Source organism: Leguminivora glycinivorella, chromosome 2 (genome assembly GCF_023078275.1).
Source record: "Leguminivora glycinivorella isolate SPB_JAAS2020 chromosome 2, LegGlyc_1.1, whole genome shotgun sequence".
In the NCBI taxonomy this organism is placed as follows: domain Eukaryota; kingdom Metazoa; phylum Arthropoda; class Insecta; order Lepidoptera; family Tortricidae; genus Leguminivora; species Leguminivora glycinivorella.
Genome location: NC_062972.1, coordinates 27,187,216 through 27,202,853, shown reverse-complemented (window position 1 = coordinate 27,202,853; position 15,638 = coordinate 27,187,216).

Sequence of the window (15,638 nt, the reverse complement as noted above, 5' to 3'; positions counted from 1 at the left end):
CTTGGTAGGAGTTCCCAGTGAATAATACCATGAATATCCCACCAAACGGACAGCATAACTTTTTTCGGGTGAGGCTCTGTTTTTGGTGCCTCTATTCCTTTTTCGTTTGGAGCTAGCCACTGACGTTTGCGTGTGTGATTTATATATAAGACCCATTTTTCATCTCCAGTGATAAGATGGTCCAACCAGTTGAATGTGCGGCGAAAAGACAGAAGTTGTATGCAGATATCGGCACGGCGGTTTAGTTGATCTCTATCAAGTTCGTGCGGTATCCAAACACTGTATTTGTAGTTTTTTCCCAACTCGTGTAAATGTGTTTCTATGGTGACATGAGAGCAGCCTAACTCGGTAGCAAGAGTACGACTCGTTAGCCTCGGATCTCCTTCAATTAAGGTTTTTAATTTGGCTACATCAATCTTCACCGGTCGACCAGACTTAGGTTGATCTGATAATGAAAAGTCGCCACTACGAAACCGCTGGAACCATCGTTTCGCCGTGGCCTCAGACACAACTTCAGGAGCAACACGCTGACATATATTACGCACTGCTTCGGCGGCTGAATGGCCAGACTGAAATTCATATAGTAAGCAATGCCTTACATGCACTTTTAATTCGTCCATTTTCTTCCTTATATTAGCTCGGCGACAGCTAGTGAATGACTAACGAGAAACTGTGCGACTCGCCCTTTATATACTTTCGACCATAGAAGATTCTAGAACTCTCTCAAAAATTTTATGTGGAATTCAATCGATCGCTCATTACTTTCTTACCAACCCAATATTTATAATAAAGTTGACGTCTTTTGCAGTTGCCATTATTACCGCAGCAGTATTGCTTGGGGGGGTAAGGAATTGGTGATTGATAGGCCTCGGTGGGCTTTACTGTGCTAGGCGGTAATGTTCCTGAAATAAAATACTGAGTTTGCCAGTTTGCGTAGGTTTAAGTAAGCAAAGTTAGACCTAAGTTCCGCACACCAATTAAGTCCTGCATACACGTCCTTGCCGTCCCTCCCGGGCAATGTTATGGTTCGCTAACAGGCTTTGCTTCATTATAAATATACCCTGGAACCATAATAGCCGAGTATGCAGGGCGAAGGCGAGCATTCGGCGCCCTAAAACCGGATCCTTAGCTAAGGGAGACAACCCTGACAGAAAACGTTTAGGCAACCGGAAGCCTTTGGGAACCCCCAAAAAGACCGGCTCTGCGGGCACGAACGCAATGATGGCAGCCCCGTCGTCGTGATCGGGGTGCTGTGGGCTAATCACCTGCACATCCTTAAACTTTAATTTGATTATGAAACCTTCACAATTGCAAAACGACCGGACTCCTTTAACGACGACTTTTGGCATGAAACAACGGACACGGATTGGATGCTGGAATGTCAGAACCATGACTCGACCCGAACGGCTTCCGCAGGTAGCCAAAGTCATGAAAGATTACGGCATTCACATCCTCGGATTAAGCGAGACGAGATGGAACGGTTTTGGAGAGCAAGCGGCAGACTATGGCTGCACTTTGTTATACAGCGGCAAAGAAGACGAGAGTTCACGACGTGAGCACGGAGTAGGTCTTCTGCTTAGCAGTACTGCCAAAAAGAGTCTTTTGAGCTGGAAGCCAATATCTGAGCGCATTATCTCAGCACGTTTTGACTCGCGAGCTCGTAAAATTAGCATTGTTCAGTGCTATGCTCCAACTAATTCGGCCTCGGATGTGACCAAATCGGCATTCTACGAGCTGCTGGAAAACACACTCAGGAGCACACGCAAGCAAGACCTCATCATATTAATGGGCGATTTAAACGCCAAGATGGGAAATAGTAATGCAGGGCGCGAACACTACATGGGCGAACATGGAGCAGCTGGAGACATGAACGAAAACGGAGAACTCTTTGGCGACCTGTGCTCTGTACGTAACCTGGTAGTAGGAGGAACGCTTTTTCAGCATAAGGAGTGCCACAAGGTTACATGGATCTCTCCGGACGGTGTAACACGCAATCAAATTGACCACATTGCAATCAGTCGTTCCTGGAGGTCCTCGCTGCTAGATGTGAGGAATAGGCGTGGCGCCGACGTGGATAGTGATCACCACCTGGTCCTTGCAGAAGTAAGAATTAAGTTGGCAATTCCCCATCGCAAATCTGAGCAGTCGTCCAGAAGATTTGACATACAGAAACTTCGGGACCCTGAGTGTCGCGAAAACTTTCGCGTATGTCTCGGGAACCAGTTCGAGCTTCTGGAGGAACTTGAGGATGAGCAGATAGAGGAGACCTGGTCCCGGATCCGCACTGCCTTTACAAACGCCGGTGAAAAAGTGCTCGGCTATTCAAACCCAAGGAGGAAAGTCTGGATGTCGCAGGAGCTATGGCAGGCTATTGAAGCCAGACAAAATATCAAGTCCCAGTTACTGTCCTCTGCGGAGCCTCAGACGACCCTCTTGAAGGAAGAGTATGGCAGTCTGCGTTCGACGATAAAAAGACTTGCTCGTCGTGATCGCCGGAGAGTTGCTGATGAGCTAGCAGACCGCGCAAACACCGCCGCTAACCGCAAAGACATGCGACAGCTGTACGACATAACACGCTCGCTCAGCGGGCGTAGTGCTCGTGCGGCTAGGAAACCGCTGAAGGGAAGCGACGGTAGTCTGCTATGTACAGCAAACGAACAGCTGCAGCGCTGGACGGAGCACTTCAGCCATCTGTTGGACCGAACCCAGTCACCGGAGCCCGAGTGCAGCTCTTTTAGTGAACCCGCCTGGAAACTGGACATCTCAACCATGCCGCCATTATTCGATGAGGTAGTCACGGCTCTAAAATTCTTGAAGCCGGGGAAGTCACCAGGGATCGATAATGTGCATGTTGACATGCTGAAGGCTGATGTTGCCACATCTGCAACGCTACTATATCCCCTAATAACCCGTATATGGGAAGCTGGACAAGTACCCGATGAATGGAAGCAGGGGCTCCTGGTGAAAGTCCCAAAGAAAGGGGATCTGTCGCGATGTGATAATTGGCGTGGGATTACACTACTCCCAGCTGCTGCCAAAGTCTTGGCAAAAGTTTTGCTTAATCGCATCGCGCCAAAAGTAGCTGACACTCTACGCGAAGAGCAGGCAGGATTTCGCCCGGGTCGCTCCTGCACAGACCACACCAACACCCTACGCATCCTTATAGAACAATGTGTCGAATGGCAAACGGAGCTGTTCTTAGCTTTCGTTGACTTTGAAAAGGCCTTTGACACGGTGAAGTGGACCGCGCTGTGGGCAAGTTTAGGTAGGAGGGGTATCCCTGCCTGCATCATACGGATAATACGCTCTTTATACGAAGATAGCACATGCAGGGTAGTACATGAGAAAGAGCTCGGAGCGCCTATACACATTACAGCCGGAGTAAAACAGGGATGCCTCTTATCGCCGCTTTTATTTGTGATCCTCCTAGATGACGTCATGCGCAATGTGGTATCGACGCCGAGAGGTATACCATGGGACACCAACGCTCTGGAAGACTTGGACTACGCGGACGACATCGTGTTAATTTCGCCTACTCTTGCTTATCTGGAAGCTAAACTGGAAAGTCTTCAGGAAGAGGCGGACAGAATGGGCCTGCGAATTAACAAACGCAAAACAGTCAGCATGCGTGTGAAGTCAAGTTCAACGGATCCGCTGACACTGGGGGGCGAGAGCCTAGACTCGGTGTCCAAGTTTGTGTACCTAGGGAGCGTGTTGACTGAGAAAGGTGGAGCGGACGACGACAGTATTGCTACGCAATGTTATTGCTGCGAATGTTAAGGTAAGCTCAAGAATGCTTCACTTGTGTGATTGATGATGCTGCCAAACAAAAAATTGACGGATTTAATACAGCTAAGAAAAAAAAAACATAGAATTATTGTCTTAAATGATTTTCCTTATCTTTATTTTTCTGACAGTGAACTTCAAAATCCATAAATTGTATTAAGTAACATTTATTTAATTGGTAGATTTTGGAGTCCAGAAAGCCCTTCATTGGTTGAAAAAACCGTCAATATTCCTGTATTAATCAAAAGGTGGTATTGCACAGGCTGCACTGCTGTTAACGCCCCATTTACTGGGCAGGTGACGACGTATTGATATTTCAATGAATGTGAAATGAGCCTGCATGTTTATGACATGTAGTAACTGTAATTTGTGGACCTCGTCTGCTAGTGGTAACTATTGGAAACTTTCGACACATACGGCCCCAAGTGGGACGTGGAAATAGACGAAATATAGGACAATGTTGACAACGTGAAATAACTATTGAAATAGGTTGTTGTTTCAATCGAGCAACAAGCAGACTCAATATTAATAGTAAAAAATACGAGAAGAATAATTACGAAGGAAAAATACGGAAGTGTAGAAGGCATAGCGTACGTTTCTGTTCTACAACAAGCTGTTAATTTATTACCATTACATGCTAATTAAAAGTTTAAAAGATCATAAATAAGCAACCCGAATAAATTCTCTCAAAGTAAATAGGTAGAACTGTTAGTAGAAAAATGTATAGGCATCCAAGCCATTGAAAACATAACCATAATTTAGGAGACCAGAGACACTTATGAGTCGATATTGTTTGTTAACAGTGTTCGGACGTCATTGGGTCATATTTGACCGTTGACGTAGGCAGATATAATGAAGAATTTGTTCGCAGCACTGTTTTATTTTAATTTAATAATAGCGGTCGTTTTCCCGAGCCTTGGATGTGACAAAACAAAAGACAACCCCAAGTGGAATATTCATAAAATAATTACACTCACAAATGCCAAGATTTAAGAGCTAACACTGTCAGGACAACATCCAGCTCCCCACGCTTGCTTTGTCGTTATAAATTCTAAACTGGCAAAATAATCAAAGGCCAGTATTTCCAAACGGGAAGCTCATAAAGTTTTCTACTTTTACTTTAAAAAATGCTGAAAATGAAATAACATAACATCGAGCATATTATGAGAAATCATTAGTAAGTATGAAGTCGCAAACGCATCGGAAGGATTTAAAATCTTTGAAGCTGATTAGATGGTAGTTTATGTTTCCCCTTATTTATTATGATGGTTAGATCAATGTATTCGCCCATAGCAAAATATAAGTAGAAGAAACACATGAGAATAGGTCTTGAATTTATTGTTGAATTTCACCCAGTAAGTAATCCCAGGTGTTATGCAAGTTAAGTTTTATTTTGGTAATTTAGAGCGTTGGAGAGTAAAAATTGGTCCCCGTTTGTTATGTCACCACACGATAAAGGTCGAATTGGCCCAAGAACCTTAAACAACGACGTCCAAACACGAAACGCTTTAAATCAGGCTTGTAATGATGCCGACCGGTTGCCTTTTTCGAAATAATGACATATGTTTCTCGAACACCTACATTTTGACATGTCTGGCACATTGCCTTTAAAAGTACCGACAGAAAAATAAAGTCTACGTAGATTTCGTAAAACAGACAGGTAGGTATAGAAAATGTAGGTACTAGGTAAGTTGTACTCTCCGTACCAACATAGTTTGCGTTATAAATATTTCTGATTACACTGTCGTAAATAAGTACCTACATTTTATATAAAATAAAAAATCTTTAAAAAAGCTACAAACTCAAATAAAATGTAAATTACCGTCAACACCAAAAGGGGTAGCGAGTGCATTTTTGGAGTTTCGGATAGCTATTTTCTTGATGAATTTGAAGGAGAAATACCTATTAGGAAGTATAAGTCTACAACTAACGCTAGCGACTGGTTTTTCATAATGTCTAGAGAATGGTACAGTTGAAGATGGCCACCTCCAATAAAACGTGGCAAAGATAGGAAAATGACACATACTAACATAATCACGCCTGTATCCCATAAAGGGGTACGCCGAGCACATGAACTACTAAGTTTCAGTGCCGCTCTTGTCAAAAAGGGGTTGAAAGAAATCCAAATTGTGACATTGCAGTGGCAGGTTGCCAGTCTCTCGCCTATGCCACAATTTAACCCATATCCCACAGTCGACTTCTACGGGAAGAAAGGGGGTGGTGAATTTTTAACCCGTCACCACACGTGGTAAAAAAATGATGCCGAGGAGAACGATGGCAGAAATGAAACGAATCGGAATGGATGCAAATAAATAGATCTTATTGCAAGCGAATACATAAATGTATGTAGTTTTTAACTTCTGATTAGCAGAAACGTCTGCAATCGATGCCACTAGGCTTAGAATAAATTTAAAAGTGGAAAATGTCTGCCTTGGGTGAGACTTGAACTCACGGCATCTGGATCGATACTCCAGCGCTCTGCCAACTGAGCCACCAAGACTTAAACCAAGCCAGCGAAATTTTCCACTACTAAGGTCAATGGGACCCGTAGCGACATCTACCGTAAGAGTGCTAAACTTGTTTTGTATGTAGTTGTCTGAATCTGACTTATTTAGCTAATTTTACTTTCTGTTTTCCTGACGCTACAAGCAGACAAACAAACCGAGTTAATGAATGCAGCGCAGATTTACCACCAATTGTCTTCCAGGAGCAGTCGGTATTTTTAGTACACTAATTACTGGTCGAGCTGACTTGGACAAGTTACTTGACTAGTCCCGCGAACCTATAAAATGGTAACGCGAATGTCTTGCAGGGTTAGCGAATGATTGGGGCGAGAGGCGAGAGTAGGTCGCCCCGAGATAGATTACCCGTCCTTATAATATAAGGATGGGTATAATAAAAGAATACGCAACACATGAAATAGAATTAGATAGAGATCACATATACGATGATTTCATGAATACGATTAGAAGACTTGTGACACACCTCCGACACTGGCGATCAAATATATGAAAGAGGCGCGTTCCTAGCACACAGTCTAAGCTCGTGTAGGTGAACGCGTACTATGCTTGAGATATGATATGACAGGTTGAATGTTAGCGTTTTTGATAGGCGGTAACTGTGAGCTAACCGAGCGGTGGCACTCTCAGCGGGGAGTAGGCGTGGCCATACTGTACGATAGTACTCTTTATTACACTGTGCTTGTGGATCTCTATCTCATTCTATTTCATGTGTTGCGATTCTACTTCTAAAGTAGGCGATCATTTTTTTTTAACCGACTTCAAAAAAAGGAGGAGGTTCTATGTTATATGTTACTCGATATCTCCGAGAATCTTGAACCGATTTTCAAATTTTTTTTTTCAATCGATCAGGTATGTCCCCGAGATGGTCCCATTGGCACCAAGTCGGGGTCTGATGATGGGATCTTGGAGAAATCGAGGGAACTCTTCAGATGTTATCACATGTAATGTTTTTAGTGTATTTTTCAAAGGTACCCCATATAACCATAATCGGTCGCCGTTCCTACGCAAATCCTCCTATTTTGTGTACACACAGGTCTTCGGGTCTCAATGCTTAGTCGCAGTACGGTCGACGTTTAGTCGCGGCGACCCAAATGGGGACGATTGGTAACAGGCACAAATGGTCACAGAAGTGACAGAAGTGTGCACTACGCGTGCACACATTGTTACCGTTTGGCGACTACTTTCCCAAAATCATTCGTTCATTTCATTCTTTTCAAATGGCGACTGTCAGAGATGTCAAAGTAAAAAAGAAATAAAATCATTTGACATTAAAATGTAATGGCGTAAGAATTTGTTAAAGATAAATATTGTTTGCATTTGTAATATAATGTGGGCTAATTACCATGGCCAATTAAATTGCTCGAGTGATTTCATAAAATAAGTCTAAATTTATCAACGCGCCATCAATTTACCTCAGTTTAACCAGTAATAATATTATTGACTACTCGGTGTTTGCGTGTTATGTATATTGATTGGTGAAGTTTTAGTGCTCCGGTGCATATACTATACTGAAATAATAAAAATAATGCCTAGAAAACCAATAAAGTTGTTAAAATATGGATTAAGACGGTAATATTCCATGTAAAAAACAGTCGCCAAACGGTCACCAAACGGTCGACAAACGGTCGCAAAATGGTCGCAGCGTACACGCGTGACCGAAAGCAGTGAATATTTATTATATTTTCAAAATGGCTTCTTGTATTAATTTTTTCCAGGTACCTATCCTCAAACTTTATAAACAACTAGCTTTTACCCGCGGCTTCGCCCGCGTAATAAAAGTATTCATTAAGATTTTCATTTGGATCCTTAGGTTTCTCTGGTATATTTATCTGCGATTATTTCGATTGCACATAATACTTTTGCTTGCAATGATTGTAGAAATATTACACATCGACCACAGCGTAGGTAATTCTATATACGCTGGGGAAACCTTTATAAACATCCCACATAGCCCGTATTTCGACACTATATGATCGGTGGGTAAAAAGTACTTTTTTCTATTATCCCTTACAATTTTTTACATTTTGCTTATACTTATCGCAAACGTAATCTTCAAGCAAGCAAACAACGATCGTCTTAGAGCACTTTGATTGTAAGAGACCGCCGACCGATTATCCGTATCCCTCTAACGATACCCATATTATCCGTATCCGTATCCGTTTCCGTATCCGTATCCGTATCCCTATCCGTATCCCTATCTCTATCCCTATCGCTATCGCTATCGCTATCGCTAACGCTATGGCTATCGCTATCCCTATCGCTATCCCTATCGCTATCCCTATCCCTTATCAAGATAACACTAAGTTCTCGCGCTTTGTACACATATTTAAAGTCACATACAGGTCGAAAGCGATTAATTAACATTATTTTTACCTTTTTTCCCAACGTTTCGGCCAGGTTGCACTGGCCGTGGTCGCGGAAGACTGACGTCCCAGCAAAATGTCACCGGAGATGTAAACAACACAAAACTACCCGATATTAATTTATATAAATGTTCGGGGTAGACAAATAAATATAATTTACCCGCATGTAATTATTTACGACATCACATTAGAAACCTCAAAAATAACAGTACTTCTCCACTATTTAATGGATGTTATTATACATATAAACCTTCCTCTTGAATCACTCTATCTATTAAAAAACCGGCCAAGTGCGAGTCGGGCTCGCGCACAAAGGGTTCCGTAGCAGCAAATATAATAAACTTATTATGTCAATTTATACACCTGCCAAAATTACAGTTAAATCAACCTATCTCAAAAACTATAAGAGATACTTTGATCAAACCAAAAATCGTTGAAAGAGTTAATTAGCATGCATCACCTCTATTTTTTTTAGAATTTTATACCCCGTAGTTATAAAAATAGAGGGGGGGGGGACATACTTTTTACGACTTTGAGAGCTGATATCTCAAAAACCGTTCACTTTAAGAAAAATGTTTTTTAGAAAACTTTATATCATTTTAAAAGACCTTTCCATTGATACCCCACACGGGTATGTACATCGAAAAAAAAATTTTCATCCCTCAGTTACATGTATGGGGGGCCCCACCCCCAATTCTTTTTTTTACTATTTAGTGTCATAATTTTGTAGCGGTTCATACAACACATATTCCCATCAAATTTCATCACTGTAGTACTTATAGTTTCCGAGTAAATCGGCTGTGACAGACGGACAGACGGACAGACGGACAGACGGACATGACGAAACTATAAGGGTTCCGTTTTTGCCATTTTGGTTACGGAACCCTAAAAAACCGCATCAAAATCCGTTGCGTAGTTTCAAAGATTTAAGCATACAAAGGGACATAGGGACAGAGAAAGCGACTTTGTTTTATACTATGTAGTGACATCGCTATCCCTATCGCTATCCCTATCATTCATTCATTCATTCATTCATTTATTCCTTTATCAAACATAGTTTTACATGTCAACAAAATTACATATAAATACATTCTTCTTTGTTATTTTTTGTTATTAAGTGTCTACAGTCGGCACTTATAACTTACATAGTTAATGCAAACATGCTGTCGAAGATACATTTCAATTTTATAATTCAAAATGGTTGGTATAGTGAACCAGTTCAAGAGTGCACGTCGTTGAAAAATTCGTCAACAGTGTAATACGCTTCAAGCATAAGTTTATTTTTAAGTTTATTTACGAATTTACGATTATCGCTATCCCTATCGCTATCCCTATCCCTTATCAAGATAACACTAAGTTCTCGCGCTTTGTACACATATTTAAAGTCACATACAGACAGGTCGAATGCGATTAATTAACATTATTTTTACCTTTTTTCCCAACGTTTCGGCCAGGTTGCACTGGCCGTGGTCGCGGAAGACTGACGTCCCAGCAAAATGTCACCCCATGTAAACAACACAATGTTTATATAAATGTTCGGGGTAGACAAATAAATATAATCTACCCGCATGTAATTATTTACGACATCACATTAGAAACCTCAAAAATAACAGTACTTCTCCACTATTTAATGGATGTTATTATACATATAAACCTTCCTCTTGAATCACTCTATCTATTAAAAAAAACCGCATCAAAATCCGTTGCGTAGTTTCAAAGATTTAAGCATACAAAGGGACATAGGGACATAGGGACAGAAAAAGTGACTTTGTTTTATACTATGTAGTGATTAAATATGCCGTCATACTCAGTTGCCCTCACTAAAGAAGATTAAAAAAAATTGTAACGTGCGTACCGAGCTGCTGGGTTGTAAAGGATCGGGGATCATATTATTATGGTCTTCTATAGAGCAACTAGTATTTTGCGGCATTTCACAATTGACACTTGTTGAAGTAGTCGTCATTAATATTACTATCAACATTAATTTCAGCGATCTGTACTTATTTTGTCAAGATTTTTGTATAGATAAGTGTCTACAAATTTGTAATGTTCAAGAGACATAAATAAAACGTAGTAGAGTAAATAATGTGTTTTTTTTTGTAACCCAAACAAAATACTTGTAGATACGAGTGCGGAAAAGAGGAAAATCGATACGAGTAGCGATAAATTAATACACGAACGAAGGGAGTGTTTTAAATCGACACGAGTTGTGAATGTCCTTTTCGCACGTGTATCGTACGACGATTTTCAGTACCTAAATCTAAGCTAAGAGTTTCGACCAGACAAGAAATGAATCATTGCTTGATTTTTTCGCACTACTGCGTTAAAAAAAGCAGCATCTGTACTGAAAAAAACTATCATTGCGCAACAGAAATTCTATTAATATCACAGTAAATACTCTATTTCATTTGATTCCTACTTTTATTGTGTAAAGCAACACTACACTTCATTTTTATCAATAAGAATTAAAAATTATATATTTAATACATTAAGTAACTATAAAGTGCTTATCTATTTGTATTATCATTCTGCACTTTTCTTAACTTTCCCACATTTCTATAAAATGTCGAAGAGTGCTTAAATGGTCGTCGTCGTTTATTATTGTTTAATTCGCTCATATTTAAATGATTCAAAGCAACCAGTCCACAACTTCGCAAGACAGTTTGAGAAACCTTCGTATTTCAGATTGTCATTTGCGGATACAGTGGTTTAGGAGAAGTTCGGTAATCAGACCTACACATGTGTGTACAAATTCTGTCAATGTCACTGTCAGAAACCGTTCTGACAGTGACAATGACAGCCACAAATTCGTCCACATGTTGTTACCGTTATGTGTGCAAACGTCGACTAATAAAGTGTCGTTAAAAGTCATTCTGACAGTGACATTGACAGCGACAAATTCGTACACATTTTGTTACCGTAACGAGTGCACACGACGACTACATTTTGTTATTGTATCAATACGGTCGCATTGTTTGCACGACGTTACCACGCGTTATGTCACATTTGACAGTTAGTTACTGATTTGAAGATTTTGCGACTGAAATGGTTGTATGGGACACCAGTATTTACGCCTGATGGTAATAATTTTGTGGCTGAGCTGATGTAGGAAGGTCAACTTATCAATGGTTAGGAGTTAAAGGATAATTCTTTCACTACTGTACGTATATTCGGTCTGATACATATAATATCGATAGGAAGCACTAAAAATCAATTTATTTATTTTTAACACGTTCATTCCAATTTTTTTTTCACAAATCTTAGCTAAGTAATACAGCGTGTCTCAGACATACTGGCTATAATCGTTCAGTGTCGCTATTTCGATAAGCAATGATTGCTATCGTTATTGCGATAGGCTTATCAGCTTATCGCTAGTCGTAAACTAAGTATCAAAGGTACTTTTAACATTAACTGAGTGTTAATAAGATATCTTTTGAAATGAAATTGGGAGAGGAAGATTATTGGTTAGCAAGGTAAACAATTTCTGGAGTTTTTCAGCTGAAGCGAAAATGACACGGTGTTTGGGATGTACACACAATGGTGTTGTTGGTAAAACTGGTGTTGCTTATTATTTCACTTTAAAATGTATGGTATTCTCATAATTGAAAAGTGTGTAATAAAGAGTACTATCGTACAGTATGGCCACTCCCGCTCCCCGCTGAAAGTGCCGCCCACCCTCTCTCAGTTACCTCACAGTTACCGTTTGTTAAAAATGGAACAGTCAACCTGTCATATCTCACTCATACAATCATGGTACGCGTTCACCGACACGAGCTTAGAATATGTGTTAGGAACGCGCCTCTTTCATATACACCCTGTTTTTATTGAATTCCGTTAACGTTAAGGGAAGGTTCTTTTGATCAAATACAATTAATTTCTCTAAGAAACTAGGTTAACTCTTACGGTTAACGAGTTAATAAAAAATAAAGATAATTACTGAACACGTGTGTGACAGCCTCTTCCAATTCCTAATGTTATTTGTTTTGACATGTGCCGTCAATCACTTGACACTAACTTGAATTTTTTAGGGTCTCTCACACTAATAAATTCATTTATTATGTATGAAAATGATGAAAATTTTTTTTATGCGAATTTAACTAAAAGTCATATACAAGGTGGTTCCTGATAATGAACCTCGCTACATGTCGAATTTCGGAAAACAAAAAAAAAACACGGTGTATTTGGTCGCCAGTGTCAGAGATGTGCTATCAATAAAAAAAAGTAGGTATGCTACAGGCTACAGTTCAGATACGGTACTAGAAGATGTAAGTTTATTAGCAGCAGTTTGTGGTGCAAAGCCCAAAAATAATATGTATGTATATACGGCTGATGCCAATCGTTTACTGAACAGGCCCCGTAGCCGAATGGCATTTCTCCGACGCCAAACGAAAGCGATACGCCGCTGGCTCTGTCGCGCCAATACGCAAGCGCGATAGAGATAGATATCTACTAGCGCTTCGTTTCGTGAGCGTTTCGTGAGCGATTGTGCCATTCGGCTAGCCACCCTGGCCCCGTAGCCGAATGGCATTTCTCCGACGCCAAACGAAAGCGATACGCCGCTGGCTCTGTCGCGCCAATACGCAAGCGCGATAGAGATAGATATCTACTAGAAAAAACGTTTCGTGAGCGTTTCGTGAGCGATTGTGCCATTCGGTTAGCCACCCTGGCCCCGTAGCCGAATGCCATTTCTCCGACGCGAAACGAAAACGAAACGCAGTCTGGCTCTGTCGCGCCAATACGCAAGAGCGATAGAGATAGATATCTACTAGCGTTTCGTTTCGTGAGCGTTTGTGCCATTCGGCTACGCACCCTGAACAGAATGAAACGCTGTAATTAATTACATTTATTGCCAATACCACCAGCGAGTGTACACGCAACAATCGGCTTCCGTCCAACATCTCAGCTCACAGCATCTAATTTATCCACAATATCGGATTATAACCCGACTAAAATCAAAAGCCAAAACCTCTACGGTGCATTCAAAGCTTAGCCGTATTCTCAATTGAGTTGCATTCAAAGTGGTTGACAAGTCAGTCGTCTTTTGTTTTTAAAAATGTTTTTAACTGAGAAAGAGATTGTGTTTCTGTTTTTTCTTGTTATGGTGCTGTTTTTGGTGTGGACATATCTGCAAATATGTGATTTGTTCGTGGGGCGGATTGTCTATAAAATATTTAGTAAGTACCTTTATTTGTGTTTTAACCTCAAGTGTTCAGGTATTGAGATGACACTCAATGTAACATTTACGTATTATACAAATTAAGTACATTAACCAAGTTAAAAATGCAATCAGTTTCAAGCAGTTCAATTAGTTTATGTGACATGACTAAATATTTAATACCTTTAATATAACAAGAAAGCGAAGTCATTTTTTTTTCTAGCCTGCGTTAGTGTCCCACTGCTGGGCAAAGGCCTCCCCTCTCTTCCTCCACTCGACTCTATCACTCGCATTTCCCCGCCAGTTGGGATAAAAATTTTCCAGGTCGTTGCACCATCTCCTTTTTGGTCTGCCTGAACCCCTACCTACACCATCTATCGTAGTCCGTGGGTCCCACTCGGTAACCATTTTGGCCCGGCAGACGTGTCCAGCCCAGTCCCACTTAAGCTTAGCGGTCTTGGTACCTACATCTAATACTACTCGAGTTCTGGAGCGCAGTTCCGTGTTTCTGATTCGATCAGTTCTGCGAACACCCAGTATACTGCGCTCCATCGCCCGCTGACAAACCTTGAGTTTGGACTTTAAAGCCTCCGTTAACGACCACGTTTGAGCACCATAGGTTAGGATAGGCAGGTTACACATGTCAATGAGTTTGCGCTTGAGACACAGGGGAAGGTCACCATTCAATAATAAAGAAATCATTATAAAAAACAATAATTATAAACATCAAAACTTAACTCCTCATGATGTCGTCGTATCAAAACACCTTCATCTTCCATAGGAAAAGTGCTCATCGCTTAAAAATCCAAAGTAGAGTTTCATTAATGCAAAAAACCGAAATAAATAATAGCACCTGATACATGAATGATTAAAACTATTATCGCAAAACTGAAGAGTCCAGCCTCTTCTGATGCGTATGTGCATGCACGAGCTAGCCCAACGCGGATTAGCAACTTGACGTACACTTTATAAATTTTCGCAAAATATTTCCTCACGATGAAACTCCTCCTTGCCTCGCTCTCCGCAATGCTGTGGATCGTGTCGTGACCTCCTACGAGGATTACATGACCTACGAGGATTACATGACTCCGGATGACGGATTTCCAGGGTACCTACGTAGCCGAGTAGCACAAACGCTCACGAAACGAAACGCTCGTAGATATCTATCTCTATCGCTCTTGCGTAATGGCGCGACAGAACCAGACTACCTTTCGCGGCGTTTCGTTTTCGTTTCGCGTCGTAGAAATACATTCGGCTACGTGCGTTATGGACATTATGGAGTGGACTATGGATTTGTTCATTTGGTCGGACCATCGCGTTGAACTGCGACCCTTTCCTCTCTTTTCTTACACCGAACCAGTGACTATAAGTCACGATGAAACTAATAAATATTCGTATCGAGTACTTGATTATCTTTAAAAATAATTTTCACAACATTTCCTTATCTTAAGCCAGCAGATTACGTATCAGTATATTGTAATCGAAAAGGAAATGAATGTAATACATAATGAATCATTATGTGACGAAGTTTCTACAAAAATAGGAGATAGGAGCCAGGTACTTTCCTTGTCAATTGATTGTCAATTTTTAATTGTAGCAGCCACATAATACTATTATTTTAATAAAAAAATATGCTTTAGACTAAAACGGAATGTAAACGTAAATAACATAACTAATGAAAAACAAACAAATTAAAAATATTTTATTATAATAATTTGATTTTCCCCTCACTGGCTAGGAAATACGTGTTTTGTCCTTTAATACCAGCGCGTAAAAACGCATTTTATCCACTAGTGGGTAAAGTAATTTGAC